Raw genomic sequence first — 25,501 nt, forward strand, 5'->3', positions numbered from 1 at the left:
TGTGGATGGCAGAGTTAGGGTATATTGTGGATGGCACAGTTAGGGGACATTGTGGATGGTAGAGTTAGGGGACAACATGGATGGCAGAGTTAATGGACATCGTGGATGGCATAGTTAGGGGACATTGTTTAATGGCATAGTTAGGGGACATTGTGGATGGCATAGTTAGGGGACATTGTGGATAGTCTATTTATGTGACATTGTGGATAGCATAGTTAGGGGACATTGTGGATGGCAGAGTTAGGGGACATTGCAGATAGCATAGTTAGGGGACATTATGGATGACAGAGGTAGGGGACATTGTGGATGGCAGAGTTAGGGGACATTGTGGATGGCAGAGTTAGGGGACATTGTGGACAGCAGAGTTAGGGTATATTGTGGACAGCAGGGTTACGGGATATTGTGGATAGCATAGTTAGGGGACATTGTGGATGGCCAAGTTAGGGTATATTGTGGATGGCAGAGTTAGGGGACATTGTGGATGGTACAGTTAGGGGACATTGTGGATGGTAGCGTTAGGGGACAACATGGATGGCAGAGTTAGTGGACATCGTGGATGGCATAGTTAGGGGACATTGTGGATGGCATAGCTAGGGGACATTGTGGATGCCATAGTTAGGGGACATTGTGGATGGCAGAGTTAGGGGACATTGCAGATAGCATAGTGAGGGGACATTATGGATGACAGAGGTAGGGGACATTGTGGATGGCAGAGTTAGGGGACATTGTGGATGGCAGAGTTAGGGGACATTGTGGACAGCAGAGTTAGGGTATATTGTGGACAACAGGGTTACGGGATATTGTGGATAGCATAGTTAGGGGACATTGTGGATGGCATAGTTAGGGGACATTGTGGATAGCCTAGTTAGGGGACATTGTTGATGGCAGATTTAAGAGACAATGTGCATGGCAGAGTTACGAGACATTGTGGATGGCAGAGTTAGGGTATATTTGTGGAAGGCAGAGTTAGTGGACATTGTGGACGGCAGAGTTAGGGTATATTGTGGATGGCAGAGTTAGGGGACATTGTGGATGGCAGAGTTAGGGGATATTGTGAATGGTAGAGTTAGGGGACAACATGGATGGCAGAGTTAGTGGAATTCGTGGATGGCATAGTTAGGGGACATTGTGCATAGCATAGTTAGGGGATATTGTGGATGACATAGTTAGAGGACATTGTGGATGGCATAGTTAGGGGACATTGTGGATGGCAGAGGTAGGGGACATTTTGGATGGCAGAGGTAGGGGAGATTGTGGACAGCAGAGTTAGGGTATATTGTGGACAGCAGGGTTACGGGATATTGTGGATAGCATAGTTAGGGGACATTGTGGATGGCACAGTTAGGGTATATTGTGGATGGCAGAGTTAGGGGACATTGTGGATGGCACAGTTAGGGGACATTGTGGATGGTAGAGTTAGGGGACAACATGGATGGCAGAGTTAGTGGACTTCGTGGATGGCATAGTTAGGGGACATTATGGATGGCATAGCTAGGGGACATTGTGGATGGCATAGTTAGGGGACATTGTGGATGGCAGAGTTAGCGGACATTGCAGATAGCATAGTTAGGGGACATTATGGATGACAGAGGTAGGGGACATTGTGGATAGCAGAGTTAGGGGACATTGTGGACAGCAGAGTTAGGGTATATTGTGGACAGCAGGGTTACGGGATATTGTGGATAGCATAGTTAGGGGACATTGTGGATGGCATAGTTAGGGGACATTGTGGATAGCATAGTTAGGGGACATCGTTGATGGCAGATTTAAGAGACAATGTGCATGGCAGAGTTCCGAGACATTGTGGATGGCAGAGTTAGGGTATATTTGTGGAAGGCAGAGTTAGTGGACATTGTGGACGGCAGAGTTAGGGTATATTGTGGATGGCAGAGTTAGGGGACATTGTGGATGGCACAGTTAGGGGATATTGTGAATGGTAGAGTTAGGGGACAACATGGATGGCAGAGTTAGTGGAATTCGTGGATGGCATAGTTAGGGGACATTGTGCATAGCTTAGTTAGGGGATATTGTGGATGACATAGTTAGAGGACATTGTGGATGGCATAGTTAGGGGACATTGTGGATGGCAGAGGTAGGGGACATTCTGGATGGCAGAGGTAGGGGACATTTTGGATGGCAGAGGTAGGGGACATTGTGGACAGCAGAGTTAGGGTATATTGTGGACAGCAGGGTTACGGGATATTGTGGATAGCATAGTTAGGGGACATTGTGGATGGCACAGTTAGGGTATATTGTGGATGGCAGAGTTAGGGGACATTGTGGATGGCACAGTTAGGGGACATTGTGGATGGTAGAGTTAGGGGACAACATGGATGGCAGAGTTAGTGGACATCGTGGATGGCATAGTTAGGGGACATTGTGGATGGCATAGCTAGGGGACATTGTGGATGGCATAGTTAGGGGACATTGTGGATGGCAGAGTTAGCGGACATTGCAGATAGCATAGTTAGGGGACATTATGGATGACAGAGGTAGGGGACATTGTGGATGGCAGAGTTAGGGGACATTGTGGATGGCAGAGTTAGGGGACATTGTGGACAGCAGAGTTAGGGTATACTGTGGACAGTAGGGTTACGGGATATTGTGGATAGCATAGTTAGGGGACATTGTGGATGGCAGAGGTAGGGGACATTTTGGATGGCAGAGGTAGGGGACATTGTGGACAGCAGAGTTAGGGTATATTGTGGACAGCAGGGTTACGGGATATTGTGGATAGCATAGTTAGGGGACATTGTGGATGGCACAGTTAGGGTATATTGTGGATGGCAGAGTTAGGGGACATTGTGGATGGCACAGTTAGGGGACATTGTGGATGGTAGAGTTAGGGGACAACATGGATGGCAGAGTTAGTGGACATTGTGGATGGCATAACTAGGGGACATTGTGGATGGCATAGTTAGGGGACATTGTGGATGGCAGAGTTAGCGGACATTGCAGATAGCATAGTTAGGGGACATTATGGATGACAGAGGTAGGGGACATTGTGGATGGCAGAGTTAGGGGACATTGTGGATGGCAGAGTTAGGGGACATTGTGGACAGCAGAATTTAGGGTATATTGTGGACAGTAGGGTTACGGGATATTGTGGATAGCATAGTTAGGGGACATTGTGGATGGCATAGTTAGGGGACATTGTGGATAGCTTAGTTAGGGGACATCGTTGATGGCAGATTTAAGAGACAATGTGCATGACAGAGTTACGAGACATTGTGGATGGCAGAGTTAGGGTATATTTGTGGAAGGCAGAGTTAGTGGACATTGTGGACGGCAGAGTTAGGGTATATTGTGGATGGCAGAGTTATGGGACATTGTGGATGGCACAGTTAGGGGACATTGTGGATGGTAGAGATAGGGGACAACATGGATGGCAGAGTTAGTGAACATCGTGGATGGCATAGTTAGGGGACATTGTGGATGGCATAGCTAGGGGACATTGTGGATGGCATAGTTAGGGGACATTGTGGATGGCAGAGTTAGCGGACATTGCAGATAGCATAGTTAGGGGACATTATTGATGACAGAGGTAGGGGACATTGTGGATGGCAGAGTTAGGGGACATTGTGGATGGCAGAGTTAGGGGACATTGTGGACAGCAGAGTTAGGGTATATTGTGGACAGCAGGGTTACGGGATATTGTGGATAGCATAGTTAGGGGACATCGTGGATGGCATAGTTAGGGGACATTGTGGATAGCATAGTTAGGGGACATCGCTGATGGCAGATTTAAGAGACAATGTGCATGGCAGAGTTACGAGACATTGTGGATGGCAGAGTTAGGGTATATTTGTGGAAGGCAGAGTTAGTGGACATTGTGGACGGCAGAGTTAGAGTATATTGTGGATGGCAGAGTTAGGGGACATTGTGGACAGCAGAGTTAGGGTATATTGTGGACAGCAGGGTTACGGGATATTGTGGATAGCATAGTTAGGGGACATTGTGGATGGCACAGTTAGTGTATATTGTGGATGGCAGAGTTAGGGGACATTGTGGATGGCACAGTTAGGGGACATTGTGGATGGTAGAGTTAGGGGACAACATGGATGGCAGAGTTAGTGGACATCGTGGATGGCATAGTTAGGGGACATTGTGGACGGCAGAGTTAGGGTATATTGTGGATGGCACAGTTAGGGAATATTGTGAATGGTAGAGTTAGGGGACAACATGGATGGCAGAGTTAGTGGAATTCGTGGATGGCATAGTTAGGGGACATTGTGCATAGCATAGTTAGGGGATATTGTGGATGACATAGTTAGGGGACATTGTGGATGGCATAGTTTGGGGACATCGTGGATGGCAGAGTTAGGGGACATTGTGGATGGCAGTTAGGAAACATTGTGGATGGCAGAGTTAAGGTATATTGTGGATGGCAAAGTTAGGGGACATTGTGGATAGCAGTTAGAGGACATTATGTATGGCATAGTAAAGGAGACATTGTGGATGGCATAGTTAGGGGACATTATGGATGGCTGAGTTAGGAGACATTGTGGATGGCATAGTTATGGGATATTGTGGACGGCAGAGTTAGGGTATATTGTGGATGGCAGAGTTAGGGAACATTGTGGATAGCAGTTAGGGGACATTGTGGATGGCATAGTTAGGGGACATTGTGGATGGCATAGTTAAGGGACATTGTGGATGGCAGAGTTAAGGGACATTGTGGATGGCATAAGAAGAGGCACACTGTAGCGGCACAGTGAGAGGAGCACCCTGGCTATCATAATGAAGAGTTATTCTAACTTTGAGACAACACTGTGTTTGTACCTTATTAGCCTCACAGAGGAATACAATGAAAAATATTTCTCTTACTTTTATGCCTCTAATTATGGGTGTGTCTTAAGGTCTAGTGTGTCCTAACATCTAAAACTACATTGTTGCTCTGCATTTTGTAGACCAACCCTTCTTCACATGTTATTACATTGGTTTGGCACCGTACCAGAATTTAGTAAACAAATGCATCATTATCAGAATGTAAAATCTCCGGCTTGCCCCTGCAGCATAACATATCCCTTTGGGCACTGTTGTTTAAACGTTCTTTCCCTAGACATGTCAGCTTTCCACAACAAAAGATTCAGAAATGCAACTCACAATCGACTTTTAAAACATGAATTCTCTTTTGTAGATAATCTAATTTATTTCTAATAGAAAGCAGAAGACGCAGTTTTATGTCCCAAACTCTGAAAAGCAGTGAATGTTGTCAAACGTAATGTGTGCTTTGGGATCCAGAAACTAGAGTTAAATCTTCTCGCACATTAAAAAAAATGTAATCTTGTACTGCAATATCAGAGGAAATCAGCATTCCAGAGGCATGAGTCCATGTACGCTCAGTAAGGCTGCAGAGGGAGGGTTACTCGTCTGCCAATGGGATCTCTGCCGTAAACCCAAATCATAACATGCAAAGCAACTGAACTGTGCCACCTTCCTTACATGAAATGATATAGTAGGAATCACATTTCCTATTTTATCACATTACTAGGAAAAACTCATTTTACTTCCTATAAAGCCAAACTCTGTGAAAAGGAATAAGTGAAAGCTAAAAAAATAGAAGTATACAAAATGTCTATTTCTACTTGGTATCGATAGCTCACGGCATATCATACACTTTCTTTCCTTGTGTAAGCATTTCCATGTCTTAGAGCACCACTCCAGAGATTTTTCTTATTGCAGCGCTGGAGTGATGCTTCTAAGTTCCCTACATTTAGACTCATACTTGCCAGTCACCGTCGTCATCTTCTATTGCCGCTGCTCCTGCCCGTCTCCAGAAGTTTGTGACGTGCTGGATCATTTTTGTGTTTCATGGGAGCATGCCAGAGGTCACTTTTCAATGTAAGACTCGTTCTGGCTCTCAAACTTGAACTTAGCACTTATAACCGTTTTGGTTTTTTTTTACTTCCAGCCAGTCAGACGTTGCGGTCACAAGATGGCACCGCGAGACTGGGACAGCGCCAATACAAGGTGAAGACTCCGGAGGGTAAATATGAGACTACGGGCAGTGATCTTTGATTAGAAGCACCACTCCAACGCTGAAACCCCCCACTGGAGTAGTGCTTTAATGAATGACAATCAGAGAAAACAAGTGCCCTATTTTGAAGATAAGAGTAGGGAAATTACTATTGATGCAGAATAATAGTTTTCCTTACCCCCAAATAAAAGACAAGCGGTCCTGGATTTTTACAGAAACTGCATGAGGTATACAATTATGGTCTTGATTGTGTTGAGTTCCTATGCAAAAAAAAGGGAAATCTGTCCCAATGTCGAAATTGTAGGAGCATAAAAGATGAGTTAAAGGGCACCTGCTAAGTCCCCTTACCATCCTAAACCAGTGAAAGTCTTTATGGGGTGCACTTACATAGTGCTGGGTAACAGCCTTCATCTAATAGTATGAATGTCATTAATGGGCTGTAAGCCGGCATGGTGCACTACGCGTATCTGTGTGACTGGCACCTTACACTAGCCTTATCCGTGTGTTTCTATAACGGTTCGTACTCATAATCGTATGTTCAGTCTGAGGGTAATCTGACAAAACGTCGAGTCTGTCCAGGGAAAATTCGCAGAATGCCACAGTTGAATCCTATTATCAGATCGCACTTGGCCATGCAAGTCAATGAGTCTATGGAAAACATTGGACTGCACTCGGGCGATATCTGCACACGGACTGCACATGAACTGACAGAATGAAGAAGATGGAGAACTTTTATCCCATCATCTGCTCATCTGAGAGAATTGGATCACATTATGATTAGAGCTTGATCAGATTGTGATTAGCATAATCTCTCGGATGAGAGAATATATCCTGGTGTGACCCTGGCCTTCTACTAAGCATGAAAGGCTAACCTCATTAGTAGGGGTGGGAGTGGTTGACCGGTTGTTCTTTGGTATATTGCACCTGTGTTGCCTCCGCCTTTTATCATAGGGGCTTCTACCTCCTGCAGTACATTGGTATTGGTAAAATAAATTTTTGACAATACAAAATGAAATAAAAAACACCAACGCTTCCAATAACAATAGAAATCCTGGGTATGACTATGATAGGAATCCATGCTCTCCCGAGTTGTATCAGGCAATAAGACAGCACCTGCTCACCCAAAAATTATCAATAGTATAAAAGTTTACACTGATTCAGTGTCTGCTCTGTGCTCTACACAATGTATCAGGTGACCCACCCCTCTATATCACTGTGCTCTACACAATGTATCAAGTAACCAACCCCTCTATATCACTGTGCTCTACACAATGTATCAAGTAACCCACCCGTCTATATCACTGCGCTCTACACAATGCATCAGGTAACCCAACCCTCTATATCACTGTGCTCTACACAATGTATCAAGTAACCAACCCCTCTATATCACTGTTCTCTACACAATGTATCAGGTAATCCACCCCTCTATATCACTGCGCTCTACACAGTGTATCATGTAATCCACTCCTTTATATCACTGCGCTCTACACAATGTATCAGGTAATCCACCCCTCTATATCACTGCACTCTACACAGTGTATCAGGTAATCTACCCCTCTATATTACTGCACTCTGCACAGTGTATCAGGTAATCCACCCCTCTATATCACTGCGCTCTACACAGTAAATCAGGTAATCCACCCCTCTATATCACTGCACTCTACACAATGTATCAGGCAATCCACCCATCTATATCACTGCGGTCTACACAGTAAATCAGGTAATCCACCCCTCTATATCACTGCGCTCTACATAGTAAATCAGGTAATCCACCCTTCTATATCACTGCGCTCTACACAGTAAATCAGGTAATCCACCCTTCTATATCACTGCACTCTACACAATGTATCAGGTAATCCACCGTTCTATATCACTGCACTCTACACAATATATCAGGTAATCCACCCCTCTATATCACTGCGCTCTACACAGTAAATGAGGCAATCCACCCCTCTATATCACTGGGCTCTACACAGTAAATCAGGTAATCCACCCCTCTATATCACTGCACTCTACACAGTAAATCAGGTAATCCACCCTTCTATATCACTGCGCTCTACACAGTAAATCAGGTAATCCACCCTTCTATATCACTGCACTCTACACAATGTATCAGGTAATCCACTCTTCTATATCACTGCACTCTACACAATATATCAGGCAATCCACCCCTCTATATCACTGCGCTCTACACAGTAAATCAGGTAATCCAGCCTTCTATATCATTGCGCTCTACACAATGTTTCAGTTAATCCACCCTTCTATATCACTGCGCTCTACACAGTAAATGAGGCAATCCACCCCTCTATATCACTGCACTCTACACAGTAAATCAGGTAATCCACCCTTCTATATCACTGCGCTCTACACAATGTTTCAGTTAATCCACCCCTCTATATCACTGCTCAGTAGTAGCCCAAGAAGACATATATGGGTAGAAGTTAATGGCGCTTCGGGATATCCTGCTAGGCCAATAGGTACACCCGCGCACGATTGTAAAATAGAGGATGACAAATCCATCAGTCTTGACAACAGCATCTGCAGATGGTAGAGGGTGGACGTTTGATCAAACATGGTTATGAAATCCAGCACTGAGAGAGCCCTATCCGCGACGTCTCTCAAAAACATATGTTCAGACTGCCTAAGGCTGGTTTCACATTAGCGCTTTTTAAGCGCACGAACGGCCAGGGTAGCTCCGCCCCCGAGCCGGCTCTCTGCCCGGCGTGCCCGCCCCTTGCTTGTAGCGTGCGCTAGATGCGCTTTGACCTGCGCTGCGCACTTCTGACGGTGCGCCGTGCGCGCCAAAATCCGAAAAGTTTGATTTTGGCGCGCACGGCGCACCGTCAAAAGTGCGCAGCGCAGGTCAAAGCGCAACAAGCGCACGGCCTGCGCACGATCTGCGCACCCTATGCTAAAGATAGGGTGCGCCAATCGCAGGCGCCGCTGTGCGCTAGGAGGTGGCGCTACAAGCAAGGGGCGGGCACGCTGGGCAGAGAGCCGGCTCGGGGGCGGAGCTACCCCCGGCCGTGCGTGCGCTTAAAAAGCGCTAATGTGAAACCAGCCTAAGAGACATCACTGAAAACTACAGAGTTCAGAAGAGACCAAAGATGTCTCAATGCTGTTTTTCTATGCAGTCTTGTCATAAAAACTAGTACCAGCAAAGTGAATGAAATTTCTGAAGTCTCATGCATATGCTGCTCTTTTTTTGCTTGCAGATTTGAAGCAATTTCAAATCTGCAGCATTTCAATTCTTTCACAGGTTTTGCAGCTTTTTTCACCCATTCTTATGTATGGAAAAAAAAACACAAGTAAAAAAATGTACCAAAAATGCACGTATTTTATGTGCGTTTTTCTGCCAAGAGTTTTGAGTGCAGAAATATCGGCAGCAAACACTTAATGCATACTTACCATTGGGCAGGAGCAGATGACTGTATGTTCTCCATCTGAGAAAAATAGTCTGATAATGCTAATCACACCCTGATCAGTGTTTGATCAAAGTGGGAGCCGTTGTACTCTGATGTGGAGAATTAAAAAGAAAAAGTTCATCCCACTTCTCCATTCAGTTTATCCGTGAAAATTGAATGACACTGATGTTTTCCACAGACCCATAGACATGAATGGGCAAGTGCTATCTGATATAGGAGGTAAATTGTGTATGATGCAGTTTTTTCCTTGGACTGCTCAGTCCAAGTAAAAAAATCGGACATGTGCACTGCTTCATTGAATAACATTGGTTTGAGTGCGAGCCGATGTTTTGATGGATCACACTCGGACTGAAACTACCGTCATCTGCATGAGACCTTTTTATTTTTATATAAATTGTGACTTAAAAAAATTACCATTTTTTAAAAATACATTTAAAAAAACCTTGATTTATACAAAAGGTAATTTTCTAATCCCATGTTCCCTTTAAGTTCATTATAGAATGAACTGTGGGGCGGCACGGTAGCTCAGTGGTTAGCATTGCAGCGCTGGGGTCCTGGGCTCAAATCCCACCAAGGACAACAACTGCAAGGAGTTTGTATGTTCTCTCTGGGTACTCTGGCTTTCTCCCACACTCCAAAGACATACTGATAGGGATGCTAGATTGTGAGCCCCAATCTGTAATGTCTGTAAAGCGCTGTGGAATTAATGACGCTGCATAAATGAGTAAAATATATAAATAAATTTAAGCAGTGGTAGAAAGTAAAAGAGCTTTCTTTATAGTTGACCTGTCACCATACAGCTGACAAAAGATTAGATTTATGCTGAACTGGGGAACCCAAGTAAACAAGTTGGCAGTGGTTATTGTCAATGTATCTTGTCAAGAAAAAACGCAAAAGAAAACACAATAGAGCTACACCCATGAGCCATTCAAAGTACTGATCAGTGAAATTCAAACAATTATCTGATTACAATGCATTCTGTCTATGTATGAAGATAACCTAATCAATTTTCTAACAAAAAAAAAAGAAAACGCAGACAAAATTACTTTGACAAGGACCCGAATTCAGATAATTAGAGGACTGGGTCAGAAGATCCAAACCAGCAAGTCTCCCAGGGTGATTACTGTATACAGCATGGAGTAACCACCAAAACGGGTTCAGGGATGGACAACTGGAATCATCCGCAGAGTAAATGCTAAAATTCTAATGATAGAAACTTATTATTACACATAGTACATCGCAGCTTGCTGTTTGGTGTTGTGTAACTGTAGACTGGTTAAAGTGTACATGGTGATCTCTGTCCATTGATGAAAGCACCTAACTGCACTAGTAAGCATCTGATCTCGATCATTGAGCAATGGAGTTAGGTTACTTGGTATGATGAATCACATTTTTCTGTAGAACATGTGGACGGCAAGGCAAAGGTGTGTTATTTAAATACAGAAACCCATAAAAAAATATCCATACAATGCATATAGTGATCAATATTTTATTAAAAATAAACAAGGGAAGCACAAAATCTCAATATGATTAAAAACAATATTTATTAAGGCTGTGTGCCCACGTTGCTTTTTTTAAGCGTTTCCGCAGCGCTTTTAGACGCGCGTTTCTGCTGCGGAAACGCTTAGCAGAAAAAAATGCAGCATGTTCATTAATTTTGCATACATATAATTGTATTGCAAAAACGCTTAGGAAAACGCATGCTAAAACACTTAAGCGTCAAAAACGCTTACAAAAGCTCTTCATAAAACGCATGCGTTTTCCCGGGAAGAGGGTGTGCGTTTCCGCTCAGGAATATTCTGCTTCAAAAAAGCAACGTGGGCACATAGCCTAAATGTAATTAAAAACAACCAAGAACTGAATGTGCAGGGGCAAGAAAACAACCAAATCAGGTGGCAAGAAGCTATTATATCATGGCTAAAAAATCAATTATAAGAGGCCAATTGCACCATGAATAATACATTAATCATAATAAGTGTTAAAAAGTGGCTGAATAAAATTCATATCATATCCAAAAAATATAAAAACGTATCAATATTATTTGTGAACCGTGTAATAAAGTGCATTAGTGATATAAATATAATTAATAGTGCATAAACTAGTATTAAATATCAAAGTGATAAATTTGCATCATATATTAATACCAGGTGCATAAAGTAGTTTTTATTTTTTTTTAACGTGTGTTATTTACCTGAAAATTATATGGCACCATGATATATTGTAGAAAACAGGCGAACAAACATAGATTTCTGTTTGGAAATTTAAGGTCCTGGCATTCATGCGGATAAACATTTTTGGCAACTAAGCAAAGCCCTTCATTAAAACAGTATTACCTAATGTTAGTGGTCTCTTTCAGCAGGATAATATGTCTTGCAACACAGCAAAAAATGTTCAGGGACGGTTTGAGGATCATGACAAAAAAAGTTTAGAGTTGTTGACTTGGCCTCCAAATTCCCCAAATCTCAAACCAACTTAGCATCTGTGGAATGAGTTGGACAAACAAGTCCAATCCACAGAGGCTCCAAATAGTGAATAACAAGACTCACAGAATCTGTCTTTATTTATTTTATTATTTATCATACATAGCTTATATAGGACTATAATATTCCACAGCGCTTTACCATCAATGTCCTCAATGGGGCTCACAATCTAAATTCCCTACCAGTATGTCTTTTTGGCATGTGGGAGGAAAACGGAGAACTTGAAGGAAACCCAACCCAGAGAGAACATACAATATCCTTGCAAATGTTGTCCTTGGTGGGATTTCAACCCAGGAACCCAGCATTGCGGTGCTATCCACTGAGCCACCGTGCTACCCTTGTTTTGGTTCCAGAAAGTTCCAGAAAGTGCAATACACCTTCAGATGTCTCATGGAGGTCAAGTCTTAACAGGTCAGATCACTTTTGGCACTACAAGGGAGAGGTACACCATGTGAGGCAGGTGGTTTATTTGTTATGGCTGACTGGTTTCCACTGTTTGACGTGTAGAATGCTGGTATGTTGGTTTTATAAATCTTTTAGTCTTTGTAAATAGAACACTAAGGTTCAATTGCATAATAAACTGAATTTCTTCCACTAAAAAACACACATTGATATAAAGACATGAATAAGACCAATAAACAAATCGTTTCACAGCAATTTGTATATGTAACAAAAATTCTGAATATACAACTGCTGTTTTCCTTGTCAGAGACTTTGTGCATTTCTAGTCTACAAAAGCTCTATTCTTCATGGGTACATGCAGGCCTATATTAACAATTCCCATCAAAACCTAAGACCTCAGAAGTAATCATTCTTATATCACCACTAGCCCATGTCACAGTCATGATATGGGGAGTTATTTAGTGTAGCCAATGAGTAAAAAAGTCTTACTGTTGTGGTATTAATCAGAAAGCAGACACCAGCGGGTCCAACCAATGGGACAAGCAACTAGAGAATGAGACCTCGTTGTGTGCTGCTGTTCTGACAGCGCCGCATGTAGAGGCAGATGCATGTAGAGATAGATGCAGGTCCATTGACTGGACACATATTTACTTATTATTTTTTGGGGATATCCATCGGATATACCATAAATATACAAGATGGAGATCCTCCTTCAACTGCAGTAACAACTGATTTTCAGATTAGGAGAAGAATTAGGGTTTAATCTTTTCCATTCTCTATAAGAGTATCCACTTATATATCAAGTTGTTTTTTCTTCAGAATATTGAGTCTCAAGCCTAGTAAGGTGAATTCTCTAGGTTCACATTCGTAAGACTTGGTTCCCTTCAGAATCCGTTCAATAAAAGGTTTATGTACAAGTTATTTGAATAAGCGAGTTTTAAGGATGAATATAATATGGTTGTACGAATGCATCTACTGTATACTACAGTTGTAATGGTAGGACTTTTGACAATGTCTCTTGATTGTATCTACCACAAGATTTTAAGCTGGCGGACTTTTTGGTGAGTACCAGCTGCTCTCATTCATTTGAATAGGACTGAAAGGAACTCAGGACGGCTCTATCCATATGAATAAGCCATTGTGCTTGAATAGACAATGAATGGAATGCTCATAAAAGGCCAGAAAAATATTCAGAATTGAGAGTTCTCAGTGGTTGATACCTTTTAATGGCTAACTGAAAAGATGGTAACACATTGCAAGCTTTCGAGACTACTCAGGTCTCTTCATCAGGCATTGACTAATGCAAAATCTGAAGAATCACATATTTATGCACAACACAGCACAGAAAAAATGCAATAGATAAGACAAGTGACGTGAAGCAGAGCTATCATTATGAGGGAGTGATAGACAGTTATGGCCATAAATATTAGAGCAGTTCATAGATAAGCAGTGAAGGTTTTATTGTCCTCTGATTGGGGTCTGATAGTGTGATGCCCCCACAAGGTCTTAAGGCACTGTCACACTTAGCGATGTACCAGCGATCCCGACCAGCGATATGACGCGGTCAGGATCACTGGTACATTGCTAAGTGGTCGCTAGTGAGCTGCCACACAGGCAGATCTCACCAGCAACATCGCAGGGGTCGGGGGTCGCTACTTACTGTACCTGTCAGACGAGGCGATCCTGACATCCTCCCGCCCGCGTCCATGCGTCGCTCGACGTCACAGCAGGAAGCCCAGCAGGAAGCTGATGACGAGAAACGGTCCAGGATGTTCTCGCGCGATCAGCAATAACCAGCGGGAGGAGCGGTCGGAGGTAAGTATCAGACATAGCGATATCGCTAGTGATATCGCTATAACATCACAAAAACCAGTGATTTTATAGCGATATTGCTAGCGATATCGCTTAGTGTGATAGGCCCTTTAGGAGCAAATTCCTTAATTGATGTAAAAAGACATAAATCCATGCGACACATTCATTCCTGCACTGAATGTGTCAAAGGTCATCATGAGCTTGTACTCCCAAACTTTTCTGTCTCTCTGAGATGTGAAGTTACCTTTCAATACAAGTAATTTCATATCCATGTTGCTGTGATCAGGCATACAAAAATGTTTTTCCACGGGTAGATCCATTCTTTTTTCTCTTATTGTGTGGCGATGAGAATTCATCCTTGTTCTCAGTTTTTGCCCGGTCTCCCCCACATACAAACCCCCAGTTGGACATTTAGTGCAAATGATTAGGTACACCACATTAGATGTGATGCAGCTGAAAGTACCTGGGATCTTGTGGTCCTGATGTGAGTTGGGGATCTTTATCTTGTCCGTGGTCATTATAAATGGACAGGTTTTACATTTTTTCTGGTTGCAAGGAATGGTTCCTGCAGCTGTTGGAGCTGTTCTTCAGATTTTGCATTAGTCTAGCCTGATGAAGAGACCTGAGTAGTCTCGAAAGCCTGCAATGTGTTACCATCTTTTCAGTTAGCCATTAAATGGTATCAACCACTGAGGACTCTCAATTCTGAATATTTTTCCATCTACTGGCTAACACGGTACAAATATATACATCTTTCCTGCATAAAAGGCCAGGACATTAAATAGGACTAAAAAGCCTGACTGTCATATGGAGCATGGACATTCATAGAGACAAACCACTATTCCTGAGTAAACAAATAGTGTGAAGCAGCATTCATAGCTTGGACCTCCACCAATCAAGCATTGATAGTCTGAGTTGAAGTTGATAAAAAGTAGAGAAGGCAACTAGAAAGATTAAAGTAGAGTGTTGGTTGTTTATCGCCAACATACAACTAGCTGCACATGAGAACATGATGGGTCATTAAATACAGAAAAGCCTCAACATGCATGTACTGTGGCAAAGGGATTTAATATATTTGTTATTGTAAGACTTCCAAAAATTCTGAATCTCTTGACAGCTATTAATATTATTGCTACTATTATTGCTATATTAAAAATGTACATTTATTCCTTGCATTTCAATTGCTCATCCTGAATAAATAGATTCTAAAAATCTATACCATTAAAACCTTTATTTTTATGAAACTGGATTTGGCCATTAACGTTTGACTTGAGAATCGAAGTTGTATCTTTAGATATACTGCTCCTCTTCATATCTTAATTGTTGTTGGCAGGCACTGTTCGCTGGAGGTTAATTCTCCCAAAAATATGACTGCACAATAAAACATTGTGAAAACTGGTACGAAGAATAGCAGATGTTATTTTTATATCATTTGGCTTTAATGAGTTTTAGAAACTCTTTGGGCTCGTCACTTGTTTGCGACAGTAATTATCAGTGTATAAATTTAATATATAAAGTTATGTAAAAGTTATCATTAGAAAGTCAATTTCCTCTTGTTAATGAGCATATATTTTCTAATTCAAAATGTTCCACTTCTTGGTCTAATAGAAAATAAAATATTTGCACAGTAGCTTTATCTGACAGAGGTTTTGAAATACTGTACTTATTTAATGTACGAAATGATGCTGAACATCAGAGGAATGATCTCATTCTCAGTTATCACAATCTCCGGAGGGCACAGTCTTGCGAGCCCATAGCTATAAAGCACAACAAACAATCCACTAGACACATCTTACAGTGACATCTCTTAGATGAGAATGTGATATTATTCTCTATAATGTGGTAAGGACCCTACATCACCCACAGCATCACCTAACATGTAAGCAGCAGCCTTGGCTAACAAAATTGCCTCATTTTTGTACTTATTTTATACAGCGTTATAAACACAGATGAAAGACAAAACAAGCTATATTTTTTAATTTTTGCATAGACTTTCACAACAGATGGCAACCAAGGCATTATCTTGGTCTTTCTCATGGGGCCCAGGAATCACTTTCATCTGCCTTGAGAAACAGTAGAAAAGGGTTTAGAAAACTTCTTTAACCGCTTTACTCCCAAGGGTCGTTTGCATGTTAATGCCCGGGCCAATTTTTACAATTCTGACCACTGTCCCTTTATGAGGTAATAACTTTGGAACGCTTCCATGGATCCCAGTGATTCTGACATTGTTTTCTCGTGACATATTGTACTTCATGATAGTGGTAAAATTTCATTCATATAACTTGCGTTTATTTACGAAAAAAACTGAAATTTGAGAAAAATTTTGAAAATTTCGCAATTTTTCAACTTTGAATTTTTATGCTCTTAAATCACAGAGATATGGCACTCAAAAAACTTAATAAGTAACATTTCCCACATGTTTACTTTACATCAGCATAATTTGGGAACCAACATTTTTTTTTGTTAGGAAGTTATAAGGGTTAAAATTTGACCAGCGATTTCTCATTTTTGCAACACCATTTTATTTTTACAGACCACATCACATTTGAAGTCACTTTGAGGGGTCTATATGATAGAAAATACCCAAAAGTGACACGATTCTAAAAACTGCACCCCTCAAGGTGCTCAAAACCACATTCACAAAGTTTATTAACCCTTCAGGTGCTTCACAGGAATTTTTTGAATGTTTAAAAAAAAAATGAACATTTAACTTTTTTTCACAAAAAAAATTACTTCATGTTCAATTTTTTTATTTTACCAAGGGTAACAGGAGAAATTAGACTGGAAAAGTTATTGTGCAAGTTGTCCTGAGTACGCCAATACCGGATATATGGGGGGGAACCATTGTTTGGGTGCATTGCATAGCTCGGAAGGGAAGGAGCGCCGTTTGACTTTTTCAATGCACAATTGGCTGGAATTCAGATCGGATGCCATGTCAAGTTTGGAGAGCTCCTGATGTGCCTAAACAGTGGAAACCCCCCACAAGTGACACCATTTTGGAAACTAGACCCCCCAAGGAACTTATCTAGATATGTGGTGAGCACTTTGAACCCCCAAGGGCTTCACAGAAGTTTTTAACGTACAGCGGTACAATTAAAAAATCATATTTTCTCCACAAAAATGATCTTTTCACCCCCAATTTTTATTTTCCCAAGAGTAACAGGACCCCAAAAGTTAATGTGCAATTTGTCCTGAGTACGCTGATACCCCATATGTGGGGGAAAACCACTATTTGGTCGCATGGCAGAGCTCGGAAGGGAAGCAGCGCCATTCGACTTTTTTGGCTGGAATTGAGATCGGACGCCATGTCGCGTTTGGAAAGCCCCTGATGTGCCAAAACAGTGGAAACCCCCCAATTCTAACTCCAACCCTAACCCCAACACACCCCTAACCCTAGCCCTAATGCTAGCCCTAACCCTAGCCCTAATGGGAAAATGGAAATAAATACATTTTTTTATTTTATTATTTTTCCCTAACTAAGGGGTGATAATGGGGGGGTTTGATTTACTATTCATAGCAGGTTTTTATGTTTGGCAGGTGTCGCACGCTAAAAGATGCTTTTTATTGTAAAAATAGTTTATGCATCACCATATTTTGAGTTATAATTTTTCCATATTTTGACCCACCGAGTTATGTGAGGTTTTATTTTTTGCGGGACAAGTTGACGTTTTTATTGGTACAATTTTCGGGCATGTGGCATTTTTTGATCGCTTTTTATTCCGAATTTTGGGAAGCAGAATGAACAAAAACCAGCTTTTCACGAATTTCTTTTGGGGGGTGCGTTTACACCGTTCCGCGTGCGGTAAAATTGATAAAGCGGTTTTATTCTTCGGGTCAGTACGGTTACAGCGATACCTCATTTGTCTTTTTTTATGTTTTGGCGCTTTTATGCAATGAAAACAATTTTATATAAAAAATAATTATTTTTGCATCGCTTTATTCTGCGAGCTATAACTTTTTTACTTTTTCATTGATGACGCTGTGTGGCAGCTCGTTTTTTGTGGGACAAGATGACGTTTTCAGCGGTACCATGGTTATTTATATCTGTGTTTTTGATGGCATTTGTCATTTTGTGTTCTCTTGTTGTGTTTCAGCCATTGGGTGGTGTGAGCATTGTCTTTTGACTTGTTCACACGTGTGCATGTCACATATGTACTTAATCCGTTTTTCCTTGCTAAGCATGGTTTGGGAGACCCCACCCCTCTGCTGTGTGACATGCACATAAATGGGCTGTCTTACACCACAAGCCCATATACTAGGAGGCGCCTGTCTGTATCCTGTTCATTTAGACACTGTTCACATGTTCAGGTTAAATACATTAGATAGGGACTGCTTCGTGAAGGGTTACCGTGACGTGGTGAAGCAGCTTGGCATACATTTTTTGCAAAAAACGTATCGACTAAATACCCTGCATTTGTTATACAGCACTTGCTGATCACTGTTATGTTTTTTACTGCAGAGTATTTTTGCAAATTTGTCATTTTGTGTTCTCTTATTGTGTTTTTTTTATATACAGTATATGTATATATAGGCAAGGGTATAACTACAATAAGTGCAGAGGTTACAATCGCAGCCAGGATCTGGAGCCTAAGGGACCCCGAAAGTCTCTATAGCCTATATGAAAAGACAAATACTATCAAAGACCTGCAATAATTGAGGGCCCCGGTAGAGCTCTTGCATTCGGGCGCGTGGGCTTCAAGTTATGGCAGTGTGTATATATATATATACTGTGAGCATATATATATATATATATATATATATAGTGCTGAGCATAAATGAGTATACTCCCTTTGAACTGTAAGATTTTTTTAATCAATATCTTAGTCATTAGCTCACTTAATAAGAATAGTAAAAGTAGTTTTTATTGTATTTATTGCCTACAGTGAAATATGGCTGTTGCTGTGTCCTTATGTGGGGCTGCATGTCTGCTGTTGGTGTTGGGAACTATATTTCATTAATGGCATCATGAATTTACAGATGTATTGCTGTATATTGAGAGATCACTCTATGCCCTTGGTAGATGTGCACTTTTCTAACATGACATAGATCCAAAATACACGTTTGGCCACTGTTGCTTTTCTGAAGAACAGGGTCAAAGCCATTCAATGGCCAAGTAGATATCATCTGTACCTAACCAAAACACATATGGGGAGTTCTGAAGAGACAAGTTGAGCATCACTCTCCATCCAGCATCCAGGCTCTGAAAGGGATTGTTCTTGAAGAATGGAAAAAAGAGTAATGCTATGTGCCCACGTTGCAGAAATGCTGCGGAAATTTCAGCAACATTTCCGCACTCCCGCCGCGGGTAAAACGCATGCGAATTCGCATGCGTTTTTCCCGTGGAAAACAAGCGTTTTGCAAGCGTTTTTCGCTTGCGGAATGCTTGCACATTCCAAACGATTAGCATTGCTTGGAAATGTGATAGGTAGGATGTTAAAATTAAAAAAATAATAAAAATATTGTTATTCTCACCTTCCCACGGCCCCCGATCTGCTCTGCGGCGCTCCCGGCATCTTCCGGTCCCAGTAATGCTTTGCGCGAAGGACCTGGATGATGTCACGCTCGCGAGAGCACGACGTCATCAGCGGTCATTCGCGCAAAGCATTAGTGAGACTGGAATATGCCAGGAGCGGGGTGAGAGGCGGGAAGGACTCCAGGGAAGCCAAGGGTTAGGATATCACTATTTTTTATTTTAATTCTATTCTTTACAGGATTATGGTACCCAGGGCCTGAAGGACAGGCTCCTCTCCTCCAGGCCCTGGGTACCAACCGCACATGATCCGCTTACTTTGCGCATGGTGGGCATAACCACATGCAGAAAGTAAGCCGATCAATGCATTCCTATGGGTGCGGAATCACCGCGATTTCGCAAAAAGAATGGGCATGCTGCTGATTTTTCCGCGATGCGATTCCGCAGGGGAAAAATCCACAGCATTGCGGAAACCCATAGGATTGCATGGGATGCGGGTTTTTTGCGTTTTCGCAGCGACTCCGCAGCGGAAAAATGCCGCAAAAAGGCAACAAAAAAAAAACCAACATGTGCACACAGCCTAAGGGTATGTCCACACGTTGCGGATTCGTGTGCGGTTTTACCTGTGGATTTAGTGCGGATTTCTTCTGTTTTTACACCTGCGGATTCCTAGAATGGAATAGGTGTAAAAACGCTGCAGAATCCGCACAAAGAATTGACATGCTGCGGAAAATAAGCCGCTGCGTTTCCGCGCGGAATTTTTCGCAGCATGTGCACAGCGGTTTTTGTTTTCCATAGGATAACATGGTACTGTACATCCCATGGAAAACTGCTGCGGATCCGCAGACAAATCCGCAACGTGTGCACATACCCTAATACAGTATGTCTTGCAAATATAAACGTTTTCAAATATATGCATATAAATAGGCCATATAGTATAGGTACATTATTAAAAGACATTTATCCTATCTATGCATACATATAAAATAGGGTTACATTTGCAAGACAAATTTAAACTAAAGTCCATAAAGAACAGAGCCATGACTGCTGTGACACCAACCTCTGCTCTATCCTGTATTGGACATAGTATACATTATACTTTGCAAATATAAATGCTACATATAATGTTTAAATTTTCAATTTTGGGTCCAATTTCACTTGCACAGAATAGAGCATTACAAGCCATTCTTCAAATCTGATGAGACTATGTGGGCATTGACATGATGAGGAAACATCATACCAGTACTACTCCTGGGATTATGGTGTGGGGTGGCACATTGTACAGTAGTAGAACACCTCTAGTCTTCATTTCAGGTACACTAATAGCTCGGCATTACATTGATTTGGTCGTGGAGTCAGTGGTATGGCTATTTCTCCACATTGTCCCAGGAGATAATTTTCAACACAATAATGCCAGGAGGATATCTGGGATATCATTGGTTGGCAATTACAAAGCAAGCTACTAGAACCGGATCTTAATGATTTGCATGCCCAAGTACATTCAGTGTGGCAGTACAATCTTCAGATAGACATTACCAACTCATTGATAACAAGCTAAGATATGTAAGTGCCTGTAATTCTGCACGTGGTCCTCATACTATGTTGTTTCCATTTTTCATCCTATGACTTTCATAATTTCACAATTCTTCTCTCTTAGTGTTGCTATTTCAATATAGAGGCGTATGTATACATACTGGGCATTTTGGGCCATCATACAATGAATTCTTGATAAGGCATCTGCAGTCCTCTGTGATTTCCCAGGTCTGTGTTTTATGGCAAAATCAAATTTCTGCAGCGAGAAAAAGCACCTTCTCACCCTTAGCATTTTTTTCTTTATTATGGGTTCATCCACTTCATGATCTGACCCAAGCTTAAATCTCCTACTCAAGAGGTAATACTTTAAAGATTCTGGTGCCCACATAACAGCTAAGCATTCGTGCTCTACAATGGCATAGTTTTTTTCCTCCAGAGTCAACTTCATGCTCAAATATAGAACCGTGTGTTCTTTTCCACTTATAGTTTGAGACAAAATGGCGCCCAACCCTTTGTCCAATGCGTCTTTCTGAACCAAGAATTCTTTTTTAAAATGAGGTGTAATTAACACAGGTTGCTCACACAGAACTAACTTAAGGCACTGAAAGGCTTGTTCAGCTTCAGGAGACCATGACACAATTACGAATTTCTCTCCTCTTATTAAATCCATCAACGGTGCTTCCCTTGAGTCAAAATTTGTTCTAAACCTTGCACTTGTTTCTGATTTACCAGCCGAAGCCAACTTTGTATGGCTTCAACTTTATTAATTTGAGATTTGATCAAGCCACTGCCAATAACAAAATCCAGGTACTTGGCTTCCTCTAGCCTCAAGGCACATTATTTCTCAGGCCGGGGTCAGACTTGCAAAAAACTCACATGAGTCTCGCACGTCAATACCCGGTACTGCCGACGGCACTCGGATCGGAGGGTTCAGCTGCATAGAAATACATGCTCAGATCCAAGTGCTGGTGGCAGTGCCTGGTAATGGTGTGCGAGACTCGTGCGAGTTTATCGCAAGTCTGACCCCGGCCTTATTGTGAGACTTCCCCCACTGATTGCATCTAGTATGACTTGCACTTTACACAGATGGCTTCTCCAATCTGCATTGAAGACAGCCACATCATCTAGGTAAGCTGCTGCTGTAGATCAAATGGCATGTTCTTGTATTGTTACAAACTCTCCGGGGTGGAAAAAGCCGCTTTTTCCTTAGCCCTCTTTGTTAAAGGAATTTGCCAAGAGCGCTGGGTAAGATCCAGAGTTGTTATGTATCTGGAACTACCAAGTTTATCAATTAATTCATCTACCCTGGCCATGGGATACACATCAAATTTAAAAATCATTGCAAAACCTAAAGGTCCTGTTTTGGTTTGGGAATCAACACTACTGGGCTAGACCATTCACTTTGGAACTCTTCGATCACTCCCAGCTCCAACATACTTTTGACTTCAGTCAAGATTGCTTCTCGACGTGCTTATGGTATTCTATTGGGTTTAAGGCTCATTTTCTTACCTGGATTAGTAACTATATCATGTTTTATTAGATGGGTATTCCCAGGCAGCTCAGAGAACTTAGTTTTCTTCCTCAGGAGGAATTGTTGCACTTCCTGTTGCTGAGCAATTGAAAGGGTATCCCCTTATTTTACAGCTGGAACCAGTTATGATGACAAACTACGCTTCAGACCAGCAGTGCCCAATGAGTTCCTGTCTTTCCATGGTTTAAGTAGATTTGCATGATACAGTTGGTACAGTTTACGTCTTCCCGGTTAATGTACCTTATAATCTACTTATCCAACCTTCTCTACTACTTCATATGGACCCTACCACTTCGCCAAAAACTTGCTTTCAACTGTTGGCATTAAGACCAAGACTATATCTTCTGGATTGAAGTTCTGATTTTGGCCACCCTATTATACACTCAACTGGAGCCATTTGAGCTCTCTGACAATAGGTAAAACTTTTTTGAGCTGACATCTGCTCTATGTGTTCAATAACACTTTCATACGGGGTGGCCTCAGCTTGCAATGTTACTTTCGTTATGTCCATCAAACAGATGTCTTGGGTGCCTCCCTTACCGAGAAACCGGTAGAAGCCTGTGGTACTTCTCTCAGAGAAAACATTAAATATGGCAAAAGATAATCCTAATTGAGTCCATCTTTTTCCACTACTTTTTTTTAACATGTGGTTCAGCGTCTTATTGAACCTCTCGACTAGTCTATCCTTTTGTTGATGATATTCGGAGATTCGTACACACGTGGTCAGAATTGTTGACACCCCCTGTGTAATGACAGAAAAATTCACAATGGTCACAGAAATAACTTGAATCTGACATTATCTCTACCTCTAGTAGTACCCAGGAACCAGGGAGAATTTCTTCTTCTCTAATGAAGACTTGCAATGGAGAATTTTCACCCTTTTACTTGGGCTGGTACTTAGACTACCTTCTGCATCCGTACCTTTCCCCCACAACTTCCAGAACAGAACAAGGGAAAATCGGGGCTCAAAATTACATTATCTATAAGAACTTTTTCCATCCCTACTTCGTAGTTCACTATCCCATTTGACGCCTCTGGTCCACGGTGTCACCATGGATACACAGCACACTTATAAACCTGTTGGGTATATGACCCCCAGGTATGAGGGCGTCATGTACTAGTATCATAAGACTATATCAGTGTAGTAGGGAGGTGACAGGACAGCCATTCAGCCTGATTTTACACTTATGTGGTTCAGTCTCTAATCTAGGTGTGGCAACACAGGAGGGAGCTGCAAACAGAGACTGGCGTCGGCCGAGGTCACATTCCATAGTCTGTGGGCCTATATATATACTGTATATATATATATATATATATATATATATATGTATTGTACATTCCCGTTTGCATATCCTCTTTTGATAATTTTTCACAGTACATATTCACAACTTCTACTGCTGCAAGGGCAAAGTTATAGATTTTGCTTTACCGGGAATACCAAGAAGATGAACCACAAAATTGAAAGCAACTACATTGTAAGACTCTGGGGGATTCATTTTGGGACTATGACATAAAATAGAACTTGTTCTATTGCACCTTTCAATTATACTACAAACAAATCTAGTTCTAGAAATGTCTTCCTGTACAAAAAGAAACAACTCAAACCATTAACAATTGAATTTCTTGTTTGTTCTCTGGTGTAGAAATCTGCCATCCTGTTTGAAATATTTTGCTTTATTCCTGCATCACTAACATACAAACTATATTATTATTTAAATATTTATAAATCCAAAATGAGACATACGTCCACACAGTTCAGCCTAATGTCCTGCAAAGAAGAAGAAATAATGAAGTTTCTATTTTGTATCATTAATTATGAAAGTATTCTTCTGATGTAAATACCTAAAAAAATGAAATGTCCGGCCAAATGTTATATTTAGAACACCCAGTGCAATATTCTTGTGCTGGAAAAAGTGAGTAAAATGTTTTCTCCAGATTCTTTAATGGTTAGAAAAGTGTGGAGATAAGAGGACACCACTCTCACGGTGTACAACTATTAATAATTCTCCCAAATTAAAAGGGTCTTCTGGTCTAGACAGAAAAAGTTTCTGAAGGGGGTGAAAATAACAAAATCTGGCATAATCACCTGTTGTCTGTTCTTTAGGTCCAGTGCAGGCTGCCCCAGTGGTCTGCAGCGGCACTGTAAGCAATGGGAAGACTATTCTTCTGTTCCAGGACTGCTGAGACCTGAGATTGGCTGCAGTTGTCAGGTGGCTAGAAAAGCTCATTATCAGATATTTTTCTAATGAGACACCATTCTAGTTACTCCCAGTGCCAGTTCCATATAGGTCTGACATAACCTTTAATTAACGATTCAAAGCAATGATGTTGGGACTCATAGCTACTGTTTATATTGGTATGTCTATGTTGAAATCCAGCTAGACATTTGACAGTTCCAAAGATCAGTTTTGAGGACCAAATTATGACACTGCCCTCATTTATCAAAATGTTCTTTGTCGGCCATATCAACCAGTCAGAAGTTAACTTTAATTTGTTAAATTGTTACGAAAAAATTCCAACTACACTTTAATTCATTATTATAGGCAAATAGGCCATTTTTTTCCAAGAGACTGCTTACATAAATGGGGTCTAATCTAATGTATACAGGCAGAGCTGTCAATCAATGTATGTAGGAAGGGGAAACAAGACTCATGGTCCGTTTACATGGATTGACCAAATAGCTGCATTAAACTACTGCTGATCAGTAAACATTTTCTGATCGGCAGTCATTTAACCCCTTAATGTCCAATGACGGACACAGTCCTTCATCAGACATCTCCCCTGCTTTGATGAGGGCTCCGGCGCTGAGCCCGCATCAAAGCAGGGACATGTCAGCTGTTATGAACAGCTGACATGTGCCTGCAATAG

The 25,501-nt window shown here is 41.6% G+C and overlaps 1 protein-coding gene across 1 annotated transcript in view; it reads right to left on the minus strand.

The window, feature by feature from the left end:
- MAGI2 (membrane associated guanylate kinase, WW and PDZ domain containing 2) overlaps positions 1 to 25,501 on the minus strand; it is a 1,360,388-nt gene that overhangs the window by 1,301,337 nt on the left and 33,550 nt on the right. The gene's annotated exons all lie outside the window — the stretch shown is intronic.

Source organism: Dendrobates tinctorius, unplaced genomic scaffold (genome assembly GCF_039654945.1).
Source record: "Dendrobates tinctorius isolate UK_male_01 unplaced genomic scaffold, ASM3965494v1 ptg000176l, whole genome shotgun sequence".
NCBI classification, from domain to species: Eukaryota; Metazoa; Chordata; class Amphibia; order Anura; family Dendrobatidae; genus Dendrobates; species Dendrobates tinctorius.